At 36.1% G+C, this 24,250-nt stretch overlaps 1 protein-coding gene across 11 annotated transcripts in view; it reads right to left on the bottom strand.

Moving 5' to 3' along the window:
• LOC110333405 (protocadherin alpha-4) overlaps positions 1-24,250 on the bottom strand; it is a 229,917-nt gene that overhangs the window by 45,363 nt on the left and 160,304 nt on the right. The gene's annotated exons all lie outside the window — the stretch shown is intronic.

Genomic DNA, 24,250 nt, shown 5'->3' with positions numbered 1-24,250 from the left:
AAAAAAAAAAAAAAAACTATTAAAATTTTAAGCTATTCTCCCCACATGCTTTTGCTAATCTTGCTTCAAACCTTTTTTCATTTATCGCCCAAGACATTTTCTTTCAAGAGTGATTAATTTTTTTCTTTAATTGATGACAATGTCGTCAAGAGCCTACAAAGCCATTAAATCAGAAGAGTTACTCTCGGTCTGCCCAGGCAGGCTGGCTATGAACTCATTAATGCTTTGAAAAAAAGAAAGAAAAAAGAAAAAAAAAATACTACCCTGCTGTTATAAGCAAAATGCTGGAGGCTGGGATTTATCTTACAATAGCAGCAATTTCAAGGGTCGCAGCTCATCTTCTGTAAATATTTGGCTCCCGTACCTCTGTTCACCGCCCCCCTCCACTCCCTTTAAGTGCTACAATGGCCACACACGTTCTCTTCAGTTAACAAGGGAAGGAACAGAGAAAGAGGAAGCCTTTCTCTGCTGTGTCATTGCCTCCTCTTGCTTCTGAATAGTCAGCCTTCCCAGCCCTCTCCTCTCTCCTAGCAAGGCTGAAAACTACAGCCCCTTATGCAAGATCATTCTTGCTTGCACAGAGATTCTTTTTCTTCCTCTACTCCCAGGATCCTTGAACTACATAGAGAGCCCCTTGGGTAACTTTCTAGCTATGTTACTGGAAGGAAGCCAGAGTGGGACCTGACAATTTGGCATGCTTCCCTGCTTGAGAGGACAAGATGACAGAAGCCAGATTTCGAAGATGGGGGCCAGCAGCACACCCTTCCTTCAACCTACTAAATGCATTCAGTAGCAGCATCCCACAGTCTAACCCATTCCTCCTAGAGAAGTCAGTTTTCCTCCCATCGCTGCCTATTTGTCCTCTTTGTTCCATCAAGGGTGCAGAGTGGAAAGCAATTTCCATCAAAATCTATTCCTGTCTCCATTCTAAGGTCTCTGGCTTCTCCCTCTTCTGTCTGTATCCTTCCCAAACATCCCCCCCCCTCCCAGTAGCTCTGTCTGTTCGATGTAGTAATTTGATCTCCAGGAGCCTTAATCTCTCAAGTGCACAAATTGTAGACCTGGCCTATGTCCTCACCCATTACTTATTTCAGAAAACAAATGGCCTGTAAGTGGAATCAAGTTATAAGTTGTCAGGAAAAGTGACCTTTCTTCCCCCTCATCTCCTCCAGTGCTCACAGACGATGCCACCACTGCTCAAAGCCACTGGGTGTTGACCATGCATGGTCCTATGCCCCTGAAAAGATCACAGGCACTTAAGGAAGAGATAAGGGTGACAAGGGCTGTGTGATGTTTTAAACAGAAGCCTCAAAGTGCCCTGTTCCTGGGTGGGGGTGGACAAGGGACAGAATTTGTCATTCAGCAAGAGTAACGCCTGAGATGTCCATTTTTGTGTTTCAGAAGTAAGCACCAACTAATATGTACTCCCTCAGTGACCGAAAGGGCAAAGGAGCAGAAAATTAGCCTCCTTTCCAGGGAGGTTGTACTACAGAGATGGTATTCTCTTTGGCACCACAGGAATTTCCTATCTCACACCTCACACAATTATCCTGAGCTTCCTGCCAACCTTACCAATGTTCAAAATATGATTTCTTTCTCACACTGTTGCTAAGTGCCTCATTTACAAATATTCATGCTAATGCCTCAGTCATACCATGGTGTATTTCTTACTGTTTACCATTAAGAAGTCCAATTAAAAGGCAGAATAAAACTGACTGGGAACACCAAATATGGAGGTAGTTACACATAGTCATGTGTCTTTTAACACCCAACCTTCCATTTGCCTGTTTTACAGAGAGGAAACAAAAATAAGACTTATGAGACTATTGTGATTAGAAGAACTTATAAGTTATTTGCACACTATCTGGCAAGCAGACTATTGTTATTGGAGGTAATGGTGTTTATTAAATGCAACAACTGTTTCACAGATAACATCTTGGCTAACCATCTATGTATGGCATGACTCCTTAAACACAGACATTTGTGATATTTAAGTAGTAAATAGTGTGGAGGCAGCAGAACATACTAAAAGTCTAGCTTTTTCAAAGTTTCCAAATACTTCTGGAACTTATCCAGTATCTTGAAAATAAAAAAGAGCAACTCACTTTCATATCCCATATGTGTGTATTGATTCTTTTTTGTTTGTTTTATGTATCTGTGTGTCTGATATGTGTGTGGGCAGTTACCCACTGAGGACAGAAATAGATGTCAGAACCCCTGGAGCTGGAGTTTCAAGTGGTTATGATCCACTCAATATGGCTGCTAGGAATTGAACCTGTCCTCTGGAAGGGTAGCAATTCTCTTAACCACTAAACCAGTCCCAGGAAGACTTATACCCAGCCATATAGTAAAATTACTATATCACAAAATAAAATCATTTCTTGATTTGGTAAGTAAAAAGTGACATAATAAAAAGAGCCATAGACATGGCATTGTGTTTGTTTACCCCTATGCTAGACAAGAACTTAGAAATCGTATTCCTCAATTATATTTCTTAATTACATTTGTAAAATACATCTTCCATGAGATCATTGTGCACAGCAGCAAAACCAATCACAACAGAGTTAAGACTGCAAGAAAAATAATCAAACTCAGAAAACGCCCTTAATTCACATCAAATTTCCTTTATTCCTGGCACCATCACAAATCATTTCACTTTGAGTGACCAAATGACCTGAGTTTTTTTTTTTTTTTGGGGGGGGGAGTGTAGGACAAAAGGACACACTGACTAGTCACTAGTTTTATCAAGCTCTCATCTGGCCATTGCACCAATATGTGCCACATAAAGGTCAATCTAACTTCATTTTGTTTTTAACAAGTTTGGTTGCTTTAAGACCATATCTTGTGTAGCCTAGGTTGGCCTTGAACTCCTGTTACTCCTGTATCCAACTCCCAAGTGCCATTATGCCCAGCTTCTAAGTTTTATTTGCAACTGGTGAATGAATGTTACTCTACAAACTGAGCATGTGTTACACAATAAAAAGAGGGAAAAGTAGGCATCCCTAAGAGTTGGTATAACACAACGTAGATTTAAAGTAACATCTCATAGCCAGTATGGCAGTCCCCATCTCTAACTAGTGCTGATCCCCAAGAGGCAGAGGCAAGAGGCTCATGAATTCCAGGCCAGGCAGAGCTGTCTAGTGAGATACTGCTTCAAATATGTATTTCGTTTAAAAGGGTCAGGACTCTTGAGCTCCCTCTCCACAAGGTATAGATTTCGCAATAAAAGTATGCCAGTATGAAGGTGTAGTCTTCTGAGGATTGGGAAGGACCAGCTATCATAGGCAACACAGAACAGGGAAAACAAGAGAGACCTGGGCTAACCAAGATGGAATTAGAAAGCTGTCTCCCCAGGATTGTCCTCTGACTCTACAAGTGTACTGAACATGTCAACACACACACACACACACACACACACAACCCAGACTTAAAGTTGTATTTTTTTCCAGACATTTTTGGGTTTCCATTGCTAAAATTATTGATGATGTGTCTACAGACACAGTTTATCGGAAATTCATGAAGACTTTAACAGTTTCCTTCTTACCCACAAAGACAAGATGAAGTAAGAAAGCTGCAATACAATATAGTTAAGTGGCTCTTATAATTCTTTGAATAGCAGTGCCAAAAGAGTATTTATTAATGGGATGGTTCAACCTGGAGGAATTCTAATGAGGGACGGAGGGATCTACCCTCTGTGTTTTCCTAGTCAGCATTTTCTCAATGACTCGAGGCTAGTAGGCAGCAACTGTACAGGCCAATCCAGAAGCGAGCTGAGCCCTTCTGGAACAAGAATTATGGCTGTCTAGGACGAGCCTCATACTAATTCACTAAATTACTACCAGTGTTCTGCTTGCGATTCAGTGCATGCCCCCAATTCATACGTTTGTATTTAAGCTGACTTCTGGCTTCTATGTTCTCCATTAAAATGAGTTCCAAGTCTCCATTCATCACTTTGGACCTCTTATTTTAATAGAAAGCCTTGTTTGGCCCTGTTTCTCCTTTACAATTCTTGGGATTTAGCCACAGAATAAAACAAAAAGGGAATTTGGCACTAAAGGACATTCTTTTTCCCAAGTGGGGTTTAGCCAAAATAGTCATTGATTTTTTTTTCATACAGAGATAGACAATCAGATAGTAGGTCGACAGACAGACAGTAAAATAAGTGTGTAGATATGGATGATGTTGAACTGTTTTGCATTTTAACTCTTTTTCCAAGATATGGCAAGTTCAGCCTAAATGAAATTCCAGTTCTGCCTTCTGAACCCACTGTTTCTATTGCCTCAGGGAAAAAAATATCTCCATAATTCTAAAAAGTATTCATTTGCATATCCAGATATGAAATAATGTTGGTTAATGGGGTCATTTATATCCCAACTTTTTGAGAGTTGACAGTTTACTACTTCTATCCACTTCTAATCTCTCTTGATTCTCATAAGGTGTTAATGAGCTGGTATTGATGAAGAAGCTTAATTCCAAAAGGTGAAGATTATCAGACTCTTCAGGAAGTTTATGTCTTCCCAGGCCTCTTTTCCTCCTTAAAAGAGTCTTTCTGAGCCAGTCTGTGGGGGTGCATGCCTTAAATCCCAGCACTTCAGAGACAGAAGAGGTGGATTTCTGTGAGTTCCAAGGCCAACCTGGTCTACAGGACAAGTTCCAGGACAGCCAAGGCTACACAGAGGAACCCTGCCTGTATATAAATAAACAAACAAAAAAACAAATAAATAAATAAATTTTCTTGCATTTTTATCTCTTTATGCTTTGTTGAAACTGGGTCTTATAGAAGATCTTTTGTTAGGTTTTTGAGGCATCTCCAAACAAACTTTGTAGTGGCTAGACTAACTCACACTCTTACCGTCAGTATAAAAGCTTCATTTCGTCCACATCCAGACTAGCATTTGTCATTTTGTTGCTTAACAAGATGGACTACTAATCTTATTTGCTCTGCTACGATGTCTAGTAAAAGTGAACATTTTCTCTCATGTTTGCTAGCCATTTACATGCTATAATTTGAGAAAGTTTTGCTTATATTATCAGACCAGTTATTGATCAGGATGTTTGATTTCTTGTTTAGGGTTTTTTTTTTTAAATAAAGTTTTGTATATTTTAGATATTAAAGCTCTGTTGGATGTACAGCTTGCAAAGATTTTTGTCCCATTATATAAGCTGTCTCTTCTTTGGATTAACTGTTTCCATTGCTGTACAGGAAATCTTAAGTTTAGCAAGATTTCATTTATTAATTGCTTGCCATTTTCTTGCCAGTATTCTTGTTCCTTTTCCTTTTCTGTTTTGTTTGGTTTATTTGTCATTTTGTTTTGTGGTTTGGGTAAGTTGGGGTTTGTTTTGTTTTGAGGGGATTGGCTTATAAATATATTTGTGTGAGGATATTGGGAATTCAGACCAAAGCCTGTCACACACACTGCAAATGCTCTCCCACTGAGCTCTATTCCAGACTCCTCTGCCTTATTTTTTTAGTAATCTAACATCTGTCCACTAAACATACACACCTCTAATAGGAATCTTATTGTTGCTAAGAAAACTAGCAATTTCAAGTCTTTTACATGGAATCCTATTTTTCACGATTACAAACATATATACATACATATATATATATATATATATATATATATATATATATTTGTTGTTGCTGTTGTTGTTTATGAGACAGGGTTTCACTGTATAACTTTGGCTGCCCCTGAAACTCTCTTTGTAGACCAGGCTGGCTTTGAACTCACAGAGATCTACCTGCTTCTGCCTCCTGAGTACTGGAATTAAAGTTGTGCACCACTGCCTGGCTCAAACAACTTCTTCTTCTTCTTCTTCTTCTTCTTCTTCTTCTTCTTCTTCTTCTTCTTCTTCTTCTTCTTCTTCTTCTTCTTCTTCTTCTTCTTTTCTTCTTCTTCTTCTTCTTCTTCTTCTTCTTCTTCTTTTCTTCTTCTTCTTCTTCTTCTTCTTCTTTTTCTTCTTCTTTTTTAGAGATTTCATTTTGATACTCTCTCACATATATATGTGTGTGTGTGTATACATATATACACATATGCATACACACACACACACACATACACACACACACACACCTTTGGCAAATTATGCTGTACAAAAGATTCATCTTCCATAAGCCAAATGCTTCTTGTATTCTCAGCCTTTACTGGAGGCAGTATTTTCCCACTCACACTATTCCTTGGAAGTAGTGGGGTTCTACAGATGACTTTGATTTTTTTCAGCATAAATCCCACTCATTTCCTTAGTGATGGATTTTACTGTAGTTCATTTAGCAGTTCGACATACAACATAAAAAGGAAGATAAAATATATGACAGCAAAATTAGCCAAGGTGAGATGGATTTTGGTTTCTATGAATATTAACAGATAATTTGAGGCATTCTGGTGAGATAATTACCTTAGTAAAGCTCATTTTATTAAAGCTATTTGAAACAACATTCACATTCTTCCATTTTGCTTTATAGTTTTCCTTCTTTTCTATCATAAGAAAATGGAGCATACTATACTGAAGGAGTTGAAAACAAACCTGGTTTAATTCTATGACCATCACTGAAAAGTCATTGTGCTGGATGCACCCACAACATGCCTTGGCTGGTGCCAACTTTAGCTGTTCCTCATATAACAGGAAAAACGTACAAAGCTTCCAAAAAACATTTTGACATTTTATGATTTCTTTTTGTCCAAATCTATTGGCCAGCTCTCCAGTAAGGGCAGAGAATACAAAACAATGTCAAAAGTTGAAACATCAAAGTTGAAGCAGAACAGTGGCAGTTACTAGAAATGAAAGGTTGATTTCTAGTAGAAGTTGGTGAAAGTTTCACTGTCCCTCTTTCTAATCCGGGATCACATCGATTACAGCAGAGTTGTCATCCTCAGATCTTCAATATCCTCCCTAATCAAATTTTAATCATAGCCTCCCATCAGTGGCATTCTGTAGTATCTCAGGCTGAATGAAGACCCCTGTGATCCAACTGTCATAAGTTCATTTAAAATTTTAACCGTGTATGAAACATTTATTGGTTCATAAATCACCATGCACACAGGATATATTGGACAGCCATGACACATGGGATACATGGATTAGTGTTCCTCAGCCTGGCAAGAACTGTGGAGTAAGGAAGATTTTTAAATCATTCTTTCCAAGGGTCAATAATGACACCTGATAACCTGTTAAAAATATGACAACAATCTTGATAAAGCCCAGCTATATTCTCTTTAATGTATTTTTATTATTTTTGTTTTTCTATTTATTTTGTTTCAATAGTATTTAAAAAGACATACTGAGCCAAATTCAACTTTTTTAATTCTCTAAATCAGTAAGAATTAAAGTGCTTTTAAGTCTCATTCCTTGGTTTTGGTATATCTCTCCATATTTTAATCTCAGTATATGCAAATATATGAACATGTATTTTCCCAAAATGTAATATTCTACATATTATTGTACAGTGCAGTTTTTTAAAATTTTTAACATATGTGATGGATGTCTTGCTCTATAACATACACAATATAAGTTTTGTATGTTTATATGGCAGGAAAATATATTACATAAATATATAATAAAAATATAAAATTTTATAAATTATATTAATATACAACAAAATGTATAATGCATTTTATAAATTATATATAGTTTATATATTTTTAGGTGTATATGGATGTATGTTTGTTTGTGCCACATGTATACAGGTACCCTTGGAGGTCAGAAGAGGGCCTTAGTTTATTTATAAAATTTATAATATACTATATATGAATACATATTTATATGTACATACAGTATATAGACTTTGTATATATAACATATATATTATACACAGTACTTTTCTTCTCATTAAATGTTACATAATAATAATTGTATAAATATTTCATAACATTTTACTCCATAATTGAATATTTAGGTATATTTCTGAAAGTGTATTTATACACATACGAATATATTTAATCTGAAAGACTTTTTTTTAAATAAATTTATCTGCCAGGCAGCAGTGGCACACACCTTTAATCTCAGCACTCAGGAAACAGAGGCACACAGATCTCTGAGTTCCAGGATACCCTGTTCTACAGAGTGAGTTCCAGGAGAGTCATGGTTGTTACACAGAGAAACTGTGTCTCAACAAACAAACAAATAAATACATTTAAGTTTAGTGTGGGTGTGTGTCTATGTTTGTGTGTATGCAACATGCATACAGTTGCCTTTGGAGGCCAGAAGAGAGCATCAGATCCCACGGAGCTGGAGTTATAGGCAATGTGAACTGCCTGATGTGGATGCTGGGAACTGAACTCAGCCCCTCTGAAAGAGCAGTAAGTGCTCTTAAGCACTGAGAACTCATATTCATATTTTATTCAGACATACTAGAATGCCAATTTATGCTTTCTATCATGCTCATCAATCCTACATAAGATAATTCACTGGTGTATGATTTCTCTACAAAATTCCTAGCTCATAGTATACATACAAACAGAATCACATTTACCAAATTTTTCTATCCTCAATATAGGTTTCACAATCTAATTTGTATGACTCCTATAAATAACTAAAGAATTCCTGGGAAATTCAACCCATTTACTTGAATTTATTTCATTTAAATTTACTAATGTAATTTCAGTGTTTTGAATAATTTTTACCATATACCCAGCAATGTCAAAGTCTGTGTCTTTAAAAAAAATGTGTTTATATCTAACTCTCCCAACTGTCATTCAACCTTTTGGGCATTTTTTTAAACTCAAAGATTTAATTCTTGGATAAATGAAATACTTAAGCAAAGCTTTAAAACTTCAAGTCTGAAGCTGAATCTAGTGCACTGAAGTTCATAGCTCACTCTTGGAGAGACAACAAATAGCAGCCTCTCGACATAAGCAGTTAATGGTTAGTTAATGGTTTCAAAATCACAGCTGAAATATCTACTGTCTTACCATACAGTAGGGTGACCATTGTTAACAGTAATTTTTGGACACAAATAACACATATATACAATAAATAATAAAGTTTAAAACCCATCAAGCAACTATCTGAGAACTTGAAAATAAAAATAAAACAAAACAAAACAAAACAAAACCCTGACTTCACCTGTGGCTTCATTATCCACATCTTCAATCTCCTTTTGTTAATTGTGGGCCAAAAATATAACACAGAACAAGAAGATATCATAGAGGCAGAAGTAAAGTCTATCACAAGTCTGTGTATATAGGGACAGAATTGAGCATGAACAGGAATACCTCATTTCATTATACTCATTTTCATATAATTTTTTATTGTTTTGTATGTCCTGCATATATATATATATATATACATATATATGTGTATATATATATATATTCACTAGTTTTGTGTGTGTGTATATGTACATATATATGTATGTATGTATATATATATATATATATATATATATATATATATATGTATATATATGTGTGTGTGTGTGTGTAATGTTTTTAGGATTTTAGGGTTTGCTACTTATTATTGGATCACTAATTAAGGGGGTTATCTCTGGGGAAGACTGATTCTCCCTTACTCTGCAGCCATTACATAATTGTCTATAGTTTTTCACTGAAGGACAGTGCCTTGTGAGATTTCCCCATCCACACTGGCACAATAACTGATATTGTCACTGCCCAGGCATTGTTTAGGCAACCATATTGTTAAAATTGTATAGGTGTGGCTTCCTTGATACATATGAACTCACAGCAGACATCTTTGTCTTCTGGCTTTTCTAATCTTTCTATCCTCTCCTACTCAAAGTTTCCTGAATCTTGGGTGTAGAGACTGTATTGTAGATTGGTTATGGGCACCCTACTGTCAGTGATTCCCTGAATTTTGACCATCGTGCTGTTCTGTAATTGTCTTGACCTGTGGCAAAACAACGCATCTTGATAAAAGCTACATTTGCCTTGTGGTTACTCAGGACAGGTAAAATGCAGTTAGAAATTACATTGATTTAAGAAAATGGCTTAAGTAATTATCTCTTATAGGTTTTATAGATTCACCAAAAACAGATATTTAGCTGGGTTTTTATAATATGAAGCATGAATTCCCTCTTATTGAGTGGTTCTTAATTAAAAACCAGATGACTATTGGCTACTCCAAAGATATAAGTATCATTATCCACATTTGGGGATATCTTGCCATGACAGCCATTGTTGTAGCTTTTAAGCTTCACAGATAAATAGGGCTATTGACTTTTTCCTCCCCTGGAACCTTGGGAGCACCTTCAAGTTCTGTGAGCTAGTCCTCAGTGTTTGGGACCTCCAGGTCATAACCAACTCAATTGCTCCATGTCCTTTGTCCAAAGTCTGGTGTCTTCAGCATTAGGGACTTACCTTCAACCTCTGGAGAGTAACCAAGGGCTAGAGCTGTACTGTCCTTCATTCCTCAACCCCTGTTAAAGTTCATATTCCTTCCATTTTTCCTATTTCCACCTTAGCTCTGTGTCCAAGTTATGAACAAAATGGATTTAACAGATACCTACAAAACATTTCACCCTAAAACAAAAGAATACACCTTCTTTTCAGCACCTCATGGTACCTTCTCCAAAATTGACCATATAATCCAGTCACAAAACAAGCCTCAACAGATACAAGAAGATTGAAATAATTCCGTGCATTGTATCAGATCACCCCAGACTAAGGCTGATCTTCAATAACAACAACGACGACAACAACAAAAACACCCAGAAAGCTCACATACTCATGAGAACTGAATAACCCTCAGCTCAATGATAACTTGGTTAGGTAAGAAAGAATGAAAGAAAGAAATTAAAGACTTCCTAGAATTTAACTACAATGAATGAATAGCATACCCAAACTTATGGGACACAATGAAAGCAATGTTAAAAGTAAAATTCATAGTACTGAGTACCTTCATAATGAAATTGGAGAGATCGTACACTAGCAACTTAACAACATATTGAAGATCTCTAGAACAGAAAGAAGCAAATATACCTAAGAGGAGTAGATGGAAGGTAATAATCAAACTCAGAGTTGAAATCAACCAATTAGAACAAAGAGAACTATAGAAAGAATCAACAAAACTAAGAGCAAGTTCTTTGGGGAAATCAACAAGGTAGACAAACTAACTAAAACTAACTAAAGAGCATGGAGGCAGTATTCAAATTAACAAAATCAGAAATGAAAAGAGAGATACAACAACAGAAACTGAGGAAATTTTAAAAAAGAATTATCAAAGCCTACTACAAAAGCCTATACTCAACAAAACTGGAAAGTATAGATGAAATGAATAATTTTCTAGACAGATACCAGGTACCAAAGTTAAATCAGGACCAGATAAACTATCTAAATAGTCCCATAACTACAAAGGAAATACAAGTAGTCATTAAAAGTCTCCCAACCAATAAAAGCCCAGGGCCAGATGGTTTAAGTGCAGAATTCTATCAGACCTTCAAAGAAAAACTAATACCAATACTCTTCAAACTATTCCACAAAACAGATACAGAAGGAATACTACCCAATTTGTTCTATAAAGCCACAATTACGCTTATACCTAAACCATACAAAGACCCAACAAAGAAAGAGAACTTCGGACCAATTTTGCTTATGAATATGGATGCAAAACTACTCAATAAAATTCTCACAAACTGAATCCAAGAACACGTCAAAATGATCATTCACCACAATCAAGTAGGCTTCACCCCAGCGATTCAGGGATGGTTCGGTATATGGAAATCCATCAATGTAATCTGCTATTCACTCTAGAGTTCCTTGTCCCCCACCCAATGGTCCTTTTTAAACTTCCTGGTTTCTGTGGTTACTCTACGTTACATATGCACACATTAAGATTCAGAGATTAGAACCAACAGTATTTGCCTTTCTTGGTCTGTGTTACCTCATCCTGTATAATATTTTCTAGTTCCTTAAATTTTTCCTCAAATTTCATGATTACTTTTTTCTTCTTTTCACATCCTTGTCAACATTTGCTATCCTTTGTTTTATTGATTTTAGGAATTGTCACTAGTGTAAGATGAAATGTCAGAGTAGTGTTAATTTGCCTTTCCCTGATTGCTTAGGATGAGATAAGACTTTTTGAGGTATTTTTATGCCATTTTTATTTCTTCTTTTGATAATCCTTTATTCATAGTCATAGCTCATTTTTAATTGGGTCATTTGTTTTCTTGACTTTGTTTTTTGAGATCTTTATATATTCTGGATATTACTCCTTAATCATACACACATATATGGGACTGTGTGTGTGTGTGTGTGTCCTTTCCTAAACATGTTCACACAGGGCACTGCCTATGTTATCTTCTAACAGTTTCTGGGCTTCAGGTTTCACATTGAGGTCTTTCATCCATTTGGATTTATTGTGCAGATGATAGACATGGACCTACTTTCATTCTTCTTATGGAGACATCCAGTTTTCCCAGAGCCATTGCTTGAAGAGGCTGTCTTTTCTCCAGTGTGTTTTGGGCATCTTTGTCAAATATCAAGTTGCTGTAGTTATGTGCACTCATGTTTATGTCTTCATTCTTGCTTCATTGGTTTACATGTCGGCTTCCATATTAATACCATGTTGTATTTGTTACTGTTACTAAATATTGAAATTTGCAATGGTGATCTTCCCAGATTGCTTTGGCTACCCAGGGTCTTCTGTTTCTTTAAAATTTAAGATTTTTAAAAATATTTCTGGAAAACATTTTATGTGGATTTTGAGCTACATTGAACTGCTAAACTGCTTTTGATAAAATGGCCACTTTCACAATATTAATTATTGCTAGCTATGAACATGGGAAATCTTTCCATTTTTCTAGTGTCTCCCTTGATTTCATTCTTCAGAGATTGAAAGTTTTCATTGTAGAGGTCTCTAACCTCTTGGTTGGGTTCATTCCTAGATTTTTCTAGGTTATTATTAAGCAATTTTCTCCAATTTTCTCCTTCTCTTGCATTTTTCTGTATTTAAGGTGATATTGGCTGTGTATTTTTGTATATAGCCTTTATTACTTTTAACTATGTTCCCTTCAGTCTTATTCTCTCAAGGACTTTTATCACAAAAACGTGTTGGATTTTGTCTAAAGACTTTTTACGCATCTATTGAAATGATGAGTGGTTTTTGTCTAGTTCAATTCATATGTTTATTTCATTTATTTACTAATGTATATTGACCCATCCCTGAATATCTGGGATGCGGTGTACTGTTTTTTCATGTGTGTCTGTATTTGACATGCCAGTATTTTATTAAGGAGCTTTGTGACTATGTTCATCAGGGATCTTGGTCTATGGTTTTGTATTTTTGTTGTGTCTTTACCTGGTATTGATCTTAGGGTAACACCAGCTTCATCAAATGAATTTGAAGTGCTTGTTCCATTTCTATTATTTGAACAAATTAGGGAGTATTAGTTGTAGATCTTCTTTGAGAGTCCGGTAGAATTCTGCTGTGAATTCATCTGGGCCTGGGCATTGTATCATTATTTTGTTAATTTTTTGTTTGTTTTTTGCTTTGTTTTTGTCTTTAGATCACTATTTTGACCTCCTTATTTACTATGGGTCAATTTTAGTTGTTTATTTCTTTTTTATTTAAATTTGGTGTTTGGATGACTAGAAATTTATTAATTTCCTTTAGGTTTTTCTGACTTAATGGAATACAGGTTTTTAAAATATTCTCTTGCATTTTTCCTTTTCTGTTAAAATATCATTACAATTTTGATAAGGATTAGACTGAACCTATAGGTTGTTTGTAGACTATAAGCATTTAACAATATTAAGTCTTCCACAAGCATAGAATACCTTTACATTAATCTGAGACTTCTATTTCTTCCACTAGTGTTTCATTCTTTTCATTGTATAAACTTTCATTTACTTGGTTGAATTTTGATCTTAAATATTGTAAATTTATCCTTTTAAATATAATTATTTATTTACTTCTTTGTTTATTCATTATTTGAGTAGTGCTAGAGATTGAATCATGAGCCATGTACATGTTTGGCAAATGTTTTGCTACTGTGTTTCATTACTGGGCCATTTTTATTATTTTTGTAGTTATTATAAATAATATTTTAAATTTCTTTTCAGATATCTTCTTTAGATGATGTTCGTATTCTATATCTTTACCTAATTAATTGATTAACTTTTCACAGGTCTTTTTGGTGAGCTATTTAAAAGTATTTGGCATCTATCCCATAATCAGCCACTAAACGCAGACACTATTGCATATGCCAGCAAGATTTTGCTGAAAGGACCCTGATATAGCTGTCTCTTGTGAGGCTACGCCAGTACCTGGCAAACACAGAAGTGGATGCTCACAATCTACTATCAGATGGAACACAGGGCCCCCAACAGAGGAGCTAGAGAAAGTACCCAAGGAGCTGAAGGGGTCTGCAACCCTATAGGTAGAACAAAAATATGAACTAACCAGCACCCCCAGAGCTCGTGTCTCTAGCTGCATATGTAGCAGAAGATGGCCTAATCAGCCATCATTGGGAAGAGAGGCCCCTTGGTCTTGCAAACTTTATATGTCCCAGTACAGGGGAACACCAGGGCCAAGAAGTGGGAATGGGTGGGTAGGGGAGCAGGGGAGAGGGTATAGGGGACTTTGGGGGATAGCATTTGAAATGTAACTGAAGTAAATACCTAATAAAAATTGAAAAAAATAATACAATAAAAGAAAAAGTACTTAATATCTTGATATCTACAAATATTAACAATTTTATTTGGGTATTTAGGTAGAAAAATGAATCTCAGTCTTATCTCAAACCATTCACCAAAAAAATGAACTTGGATAGATCATAAAGCTAAAGGCTGAAGTTGATCAGTTGTAGAGGGTTTTAATCCAGCCACAAGGCTCTGGCAAGGAATCACATTCAAAGACCTTCTAGGTCTGTGTGATCCAGCTGGAATGTCACATCTTTAATCCCTCTGGCTAGAATATAGACAGACTTTTACTACACACCCTTAATCCCTAACAATAAAGATAAAGTTAGCGTGTAGAAGGAAACAGTCAAGTTTGAAGGTGATGTCTAATTGAGTGGCAGACAAAGTGATGAATCAGAAAGGTTTGACAAAATGAGTCATAGATAGGATATGCCCAATTCTCACAAAACAGCACTGGAAATAGAGGATACTTCAGACAGCAGCACAGAGAGAAGGCAGTTTTACTGAAACAGTTTTACAGAGACAGGTTGCAGAATGAGCAAGCTACAAACAAGTGAAGACAGAATGAGCCAGAGCAAAAGATTAGAACACATTGCCAAAGTTAGTATGAGGGCAAGCAGAACAGTTCATTGAGAAGCCAAAAGAAGCCAGTTTGAATCATTCAGCTTAGAAAAGTTTGGGCCAGAACAGCCGAGTTGAACCACCCAGTCACATTTTAGAAAGAGCTAGAAAGAATGAGTTTATTCATCAGTAAGCCTCCTAGATGACAATTTATCTAGGGAATAAACGTTACCTTTACAATCAATACCACAAGAAAATATAAGAATATCTAGCTAACTTGGAGTAGACACAAATCAAAACACAAAAAAAAAGAATAATTTTACACTAATTAAAATTTTCAATTTTGGAAGCTAGAGACATAGCTTAGTGGTACAGCACTGTCACAACATGTGTGTGGCACTGGTTTGATTCCTAAGAATGAAAAGTAAAAGAAAAGAGAATTAAAACTTCTGGTTCTCCAAAAACAAATTAACTACAGGACAAACTAATATTTACAATGCATTATCTTATATAAGACTTGTATATGTATTTTAAAAACTGAAAAGTAAGGGGAAAGGAAATTTCCATTCTTTATTTGCATGGAAATGCTTACTGAATTATTTACTATCTTTGGGAATTCTGGGGATTTGCTATTTCTTTGTAATATTTCTGTGCTTTAGATGTAAAACCTATTGATATTATAAACAGAAGAAGAATCTTCAAATGCAGATATTAAATTTCTTCTGGTCTTGAATTTCACAGTAGGTTTTCGAATATTGTAATAAATGAATAAATCTAATGAACAGGAGACTATTTAGCCATCAATCAAAAATTTCATAAATGCAATGAAAATAGTCTGAGTACATATTACCTTCAATATAGTATTTCTAAAGAACTATGGATAAAATATTGTTTAGTTTTAAAATAAAACTCAGTCTAGTATAAAAATAATGTACTTCAGATCAGAGACAAATATAAGAAGCAGATGGGAGCTGAAATATGCCTAAACTACACATAAAAAATTCACAACTCATCACTCTGAATCTTAGAGATAAAAATAAGAACACAAACTACTTTCAACTCACTTATCACACAGAAGGTAAACCTTATTTGGCAGTAGAAACTGGTATGAATAAAATATTTGTGAATCCAAGATGGTAGATAAAGAAGGACATTTCATAAGGAAGAGACCATGGCTGTGCGCTCTGCTCTTCACAGAGATACAATCAGATCTACTTGATTTTCTAGTTGGACAGAAGGCAAAAAGTGTCATAGTCACAAATTATAGATTGCTGTACTTTCCCCCATATTGATGTTAATTCTTAGTGACAAAATTGTCTGGAAGATACATTTAATCTTATGCATATAAATAATTAACTATCTTGTTCAGGTTATTGTTAAAAGCTTTGATGAAAATATAGAATACACCCATTTTTAAGGAGAAGAAACCAAATGTAACAGCTTTTTTCTACTAAATGACATTTTACAAATACTAACAGCAGGAATACAAAACTGTCCCTCTTTTTAATTGTTTATGTATCAATTTTACTTCTAGAGGAGAATTATTCTAGGGGAATAGAGGCAAACTGGATTAGACATAACCCAAAGTACTTTTAGTATTTTCCAAAACTTTCCCATGTGGATGCTAAAGACAAATTCATACCCCCCACCCAAGTATTACAGAAGCAGAGGAGATAACAGTATTCCTAAACACAATGTGTTCCCTCTAAACCTGTATCAGCTCTTCTCATTGACATTTTCTCCAATGTAAACTTGCTACAAGTTTGCTAATTTTTAATGACATTGTGACCAGGCCAATGAATACTTTAGAGACCTCTTCTTACTTGATTTCTATAACATCCTATATCTGCAAGCAACTCTAATCCTTCAAACTTCCTCTTCTAATGTATGTTAAGTATTCCTTTCAGGATTTTCTCCTGCATCTCCTACTATTTCTTTTCTGTCAAACTTAAAAATGTTTCCCATGCAGTTTGATATTACCTGTCCCACCCTGCAACCTCACTTCATGTATTGTTCATTATTCCAGTCACATTTCAGCTTAGTCCAGACGACTCAAAATGTATCCTCAGAATCCAATCTTTCTCAGATCAACAAATATGACATTGCCAAAACTGAGCACATCTTTTCTATGAACCTTGATAGGGTCTACTTGTTCTCTGACCTACTCATATCAGACCAAGCTATTTCCTCTTGGCATCAGTTTAAATCTCCAAAGCTGGCTACTTGGATGTACTAATAGTGGCCTAAATATTTCTAATAATATCCTTGAAAGGTTTAACTCTGGTAATAGAAGGTCTATACTTTCAAATCTCACTGTTTTCTGTATGATTATTCTCTGCCTGTGAATGTACTTAGAAATGCAGTTGCATGGCACACATGTTTCTCTTCTTGCCTTCTGTCCCTTTGTTGTTTTCCCACTTTATAAACCACGCTAAGTAGCCCACCATGATGGTTTGTATATGCTTGGTGTGGGGCATGCCACCATTAGGAGGTCTGGCCCTGCTGGAGTAGGTGTGACACTGTGGGCATGGGCTTTAGTACCCTTGTTCTAGCTGCCTGGGAGCCAGTCTTCTCCTAGCAGCCTTCAGATGAAGATATAGAACTCGCTTCTCTGCCTGCACCATACCTGCTGGATACTGCCATGCTCCTGCCTTGATGATAATGGGCTGAACCTCTGAATCTTTAAGCCAGCCCTAATTAAATGTTGTCCTTATACGAGTTACCTTGGTCATGGTGCCTGTTCACAGCAGTAAAACCCTAACTAAGACACTCACCATCTTCTGGGAGTTCTCCTGACTTTGTCTCCTATCATCCAATAGGAACACTAGGACTACAGATGTTCACACTATATGTACAACTTTTATGAGTTCTGGGAATTTGAACTCAAATCTTCACTCTTGTATGGTAAACACTTCTATCCACTAAGCCATCTTCCCACCACTCTGTATATTATTCTTAAAAGTAAATTTTGAAAAAAATCATGTTAAAATAAAAAACCACACCATTAAAATTTTATTGACACAAGATCAAATACAACTGGTTCAGAGAAAATATACTTTGGCAATATTTAACTGTAGAGTACATTATAAAAGATTTTAAAATCTTTTCAACAAAATTTTCACTTTCCCTTCACTACCATTAAAGCCATCCCTATATTTTTATTTATTACTTTTTGAGAAAAAGTCACTTTGTCGTTTAATTTTCTAACATGAGAAAATATAAAAATTATATTTATTTGGATTCTGAACATCCAATCAATCACCTTTATATGATTTGAAACAAGTCAATTCAACTACTTCTTTTTCAATCAAGTTCTTGAATTTCCTAAGTATCTAATTTTCTATTTCTGTTGTCTCTATATAGTAATATAAACATAATTTTAGATAGTCAACTTAATATGAAAACAATCCAAATCATTTACAAACTGTACAGTCTTTAAAACAATGTTGAAAAATGTTTTTATTTCTTAAATGTAAAATGTTGCATTTCCTTAAATTTTACTATATTTAATAATGAATATGCATTAACTTTGTAACATTTAATTTAATAACATACCTTATATGCAGGAGTTATTTTAATTAGTTTTAAATATCCATAAATTTTTTAAAAATACATAAATATATTGTTCATGGTCTTTGTATTACAGGGTTTTTTTTTCTTCAAAATATCTATGATGTAGCTGTGGCACATTTTAATGCAAAATTTGCTTTAAATTCATTTCATCTTTACTGAATCTCTACCTTCTTAGGATAGAAAGTAAAATCCTAAGGATTGCATTGAAAAGTCATCTAAATCTTATTATTTGATATCCTAACCTCAACTTTTTTTCCAATTTTTATTAGGTATTTTCTTCATTTACATTTTAAATTCTATCCCCAAAGTCCCCTACTTTTATCTTGTTTGGACACATAGACTATGTTTGTGTTAATATGTCTATTTTCAGCAAATTCTGTCTTTTCTTATTTTTTCTAGGCCTTTATTTAGGGTTTTCACTATGACTGAAATATTCATCATCTACTCTACCCATTTGTTTCCCAAATCAACCATTAATTACTCTTAAAGGAGACATACATTGGAAGGTTTCCCTGCCTAGCTGAATACTCCAACAAACACCATACTAAGTCTGTTAATTTCCTTTTCAGTTTCCAAGGTTTGATGTATTCAATCAACTTTAGCTTCAATGTAATTGTATTATAATTTATGGTCTACTGGTTTATTGCTGTATTTATTTTAACAATATGATTATATATTACTTTTCTCCATACTTTCTTATGCTCAAAAATATCAAATTAATAAAGAAATATGCAAAATTTCATGTCAAGTAAAACCATAAATACTACTTTAATAAAGTTCGACTAATGAACATATTTAAATGTACTATTTTGTTCAATTATTCAATGTATCAATGAATACATTATTACTAAATTAGTTTCTCAAATTTAAGAAAGATATAAATTTCCTCATCAAGAAAATGAAGAAAATCATCTTCAAGGGAAAGTAATTCATATATTTTAAGACATACATAAAAGCACTTCAATATTACTTAGATGTTAGTCTGTTGGTGATAAAACTATGATAGAGAATATTCGGTAATGGCAGCCTAAATTATTCACACCAGCCATCCTACTGAAAGCAAGTAAATGTTCTGGATAAAATATTAAATCTTAAAAAGGCCTGGAAGTCTGACAAGGCAATGGGGAAACTGAAGGACAAATATGGGGATGGTCAAACCAATGAGCTGTGAACCCCATGGGCTACAATGCACAGGCAAAACCCTCCCAGTGGTTAGTTGCATAAAGTTTATAGATTAATCACCCACTTTCTGATTGGGTTTAAAGCCTGCTCAACAAGTTGAAACCCATATCTGGCACTGTTACTAGAGCAAAGAATTTGTGGCTAGGCAGGTCATAGGCCCTAGCAGAGAATATACTGCTGTAATTCTGCTAAATGAATAGGATTAAACCAGTTCCTAGTGACCTGTGGTTGTACCCATAGCTCAGTGTATTGGTCAGCCCAGAGAATCTTCTTTTGGAGTAGATGATGACTAACACAAAAGTCCACAATTGACCATGGGTCAGAAAAATGAGAGACTGCAGAATGTTCTAAATGACAGTCTCTCCACCCAAGGCTCAGAGAAAGAGGTACAAGTGGTGAAAGAGGGTGCAGAAAAGGTATAAGATCCATAGGTAGTAGATGACTATAAAAATGGTGTTTTATGGACACGGCAGCAGGGCAGTTGCACATATGGATTCACAGCAGTTGAGACATCACACAAAGACATGCACAGGCTCAAACCAGACAAAGTTCCAGCATTGGCAGGGGAGATGGGCATGAATTTGATGTCTAGCTAAGGAGCCACTGACAACCGATAGCTGCTAGGAGGCAAGGAGGTTTTTTAAGACCATGGCTGCCCTCCCCTGAAGGCCATATATTCAAGAATATATAGGCAGCATAAACTGTACTTCATACATTTTTTAAGAGGGATACAAGTCAACCATGGTGGTATATGTCGCTAGTCTCAGTACTCAAGAAGTAGAGACAGGTGGATCTCTGTGAGTTTGAGGTCAACCTGTTCTACATATTGAGTTCTATGACAGCTAAGGCTATATAGAGAGACCATGCCTCAAAAAAAAGGATGGTAGTGAAGGGGCTATGGGTCTGGGTCTGGGATGAGTAGGAGAAGAGGGAATATGACCAAATTACAATATTAAAAATTCTCAATGAATTGATAAAATGAGGAAATAAAAAGAAAACAAGTGCTGCAGAGATGTGAAGAAAGAAGAACCCATATTCACCACAGGTGGCAGAGTAAACTGTACAACCACTATAGAATCTGATGTAGAGGTTTCTCAAAAAGCTAAAAATAGAAGTACCATACGCTCTAGCTATACCACTTCTGGGAAAATACTCAAAGGAGATCCTGCACATCCAGGTTCCTCACTGCTCTATTCACAGTAGCTAGGAAATGAATCAGCCTAGACGCCCATCAACTGATGAATAGATAATGAAAATGTAGTACATGTACACAATGGAACTTTATTCAGCTATAAAGGAAAATTAAATCATGAAAATTTTCAGGAAAATGGACAGAATTATAAAAAATTATACTAATGAGAAAGTGCAGACCCAGAAATATAAATGCTTCATGTTCCCCCTTTATATATGAATTCTACTATAGTTTTTTTTTAAGTATATGTGTTTAATTTCAAATATCTGTAGAGCTCAGAAAGCTTAAAAGTTCCCATGAGAGAAAGAGGGAAGAAGTCTTAAGGAGAAAAGAGGTTGAAGAAAACACAGGATGTGTGAGAGGGATCAGTACTAGGGGTAAAAGGTTTAAACTGGGATGGGGTGGAGGTAGAGGGGCTGGGATTGGTTAACCAAATAAAAGATGCTTGAAAAGTCCCCATGGAAACCCACTACTCTGTAAGCTAATATAAAGATACTTTTAACTATGTTGTTTTAAGCCACACAGTTTGAGACGTTTTGTTGTAGCAACACAAATAAGCAAAGACAAACTCTTTCAAAGGTTTAAAATGAAGGACGTTGTCTCAATTTATTGTATGTGGCCAGTATCACACTGATAGCAATTCCAGACAGATCATTATGAAAATGGAAAACAAGAAGCCAACTTCTATAAACATGCATTTAAAAAAAATTAGGAGCTGGTGAGGGAGCCATCTTTGCCTCTGGTCGTACAGGCTCCAGTCCGCACTGGTGAGAGTGTGGATGGCAGAAGCAACACAGCTTCTGTGACAGACCCCGTTTTCCGGGCACCTTCCCCGCCAGAGGAGAGATGTACACCTGGGAGGGCTCTCACTGCCTGAGCTGGTGAGGTAGACATCTATGCTACGGGTCGCCCAGGCTCCAGTCTGAGCAGGTGAGAGTGCAGACTGCAGAAGCAAGACAGCTTCAGGGACAGACAGTTTTCCGGGCACCTTCTCCACCAGAGGAGAGGTGGCCACCATGGAGGGCTCTCACTGCCTGAGCTGGTAAGGGAGTCATCTTTGCTATGGGTTGCACAGGCTCCAGTCCGCACTGGTGAAAGTGTGGACTGCAGAAGTGACACAGCTTCTGGGACAGACCCCGTTTCAGGTTCCAGACACCTAGGCGCCTTCCCTGCCAAAGGAGAGGTGGCCACCCAGGAGGGCTCTGTCCACCAGAGCAGGTGAGAGAGCCATATTGTGTCGAGGGTCCCTCTGAGAGTAGTCTTTGCAGATTAGTGTGCAAACTGCAGAGGCAACACATCTTCTGGGACAGGCTCCATTTCAGGACTACATCTTCAGCCAGGAGGCAGGTCTTAACGACAGAACTCTGTGAACCTTCCCTGCAAAAGGAGAGCTTGCCTGCAAAGAGTACTCTGACCAAGGAGACTCAGGAGAGAGCTGAACTCCCAGGACTGCTGACAGAGGCTAACAGAATCACAGGAAGAACGAGCTTCAACCAGAGACAATTATAACAACTAACTCCAGAGATTACCAAATGGTGAAAGGCAGATGTAAGTATCTTACTAACAGAAACCAAGACCACTCACCATCATCAGAACCCAGCATTCCAACTTCAGCCAGTCCTGGATACTCCAACATACCCAAAAAGCAAGACTCAGATTTAAAGACATATCTCATGATGGTAGTAGAAGATTTTAAGAAGGGCATTAATAACTCACTTAAAGAAATACAGGAGAACACTGCTAAACAGATATAAAGTCTTAAAGAGGAAACGACAACAACAAAAATCCCTTAAAGAATTAAAGGAAAACACAGCCAAACAGGTGATGGAATTGAACAAAACCATCCAAGACCTAAAAAGGGATGTGGAAACAATAAAAAAAAAGTAAAACAACTCTGGAGATAGAAACCCTAGGAAAGAAATCAGGAAACATAGATGCCAGCATCAGCAACAGAATACAAGAGATAGAAGAGAGAATCTCAGGTGCAGAAGATTCCATAGAGAACATGGGCACAACAATCAAAGAAAATGCAAAATGCAAAAAGGTCCTAACTCAAAACATCCAGGAAATCCAGGACACAATGAGAAGACCAAACCAACGGATAATAGGAGTAGATGAGAATGAAGATTTTCAACTTAAAGGGCCAGCAAATATCTTCAACAAAATTATAGAAGAAAACTTCCCGAACCTAAAGGAAGAGAAGCCCATGAACATACAAGAAGCCTACAGAACTCCAAATAGACTGGACCAGAAAAAAATTCCTTCCAACACATAATAATCAGAACAACAAATGCACTAAATAAAGACAGAATATTAAAAGCAGTAAGGGAAAAGGGTCAAGTAACATAAAAAGGCAGGCCTATTAGAATTACACCAGATTTCTCACCAGAGACTATGAAAGCCAGAAGATCCTGGAGAGATGTTATGCACACCTTAAGAGAACACAAATGCCAGTCCAGGCTATTATACCCAGCAAAACTCTCAATTACAATAGATGGAGAAACCAAAGTATTCCATGATAAAACCAAATTCACACAATATCTATCCACGAATCCAGCCCTTCAAAGGATAATAAAGGGAAAACACCAACACAAGGACAGAAACTACACCTTAGAAAAAGCAAGAAGGTAATCCTTCAACAAACCTAAAAGAAGACAGCCACAATAACAGAATCCCAACTTTGACAAAAAAAATAACAGGAAGCAATTACTTTTCTTTAATTTCTCTTAACATCAATGGACTCAATTCCCCAATAAAAAGATATAGACTAATAGACTGGCAACACAAACAGGAAGCAACATTTTGCTGCTTACAGGAAACCCACCTGAGGGAAAAAGACAGACACTACCTCAGAGTGAAAGGCTGAAAAACAATTTTCCAAGCAAATGGTCCTAAGAAATAAGCTGGAGTAGCCATTCTAATATCGAATAAAATTGACTTCCATCCCAAAGTTATCAAAAAAGACAAGGAGGGGCACTTCATACTCATCAAAGGTAAAATCTACCAAGAGGAACTCTTAATTCTGAATATCTATGCTCCAAATACAAGAGCAGCCACATTCATTAAAGAAACTTTAGTAAAGCTCAAAGAACACATTGCACCTCTCACAATAATAGTGGGAGACTTCAACACCCCACTCTCAACAATG

The sequence above is a fragment of the Mus pahari genome, chromosome 15, assembly GCF_900095145.1.
Source record: "Mus pahari chromosome 15, PAHARI_EIJ_v1.1, whole genome shotgun sequence".
In the NCBI taxonomy this organism is placed as follows: domain Eukaryota; kingdom Metazoa; phylum Chordata; class Mammalia; order Rodentia; family Muridae; genus Mus; species Mus pahari.
This window is presented reverse-complemented; position numbering and strand designations above follow the sequence as displayed.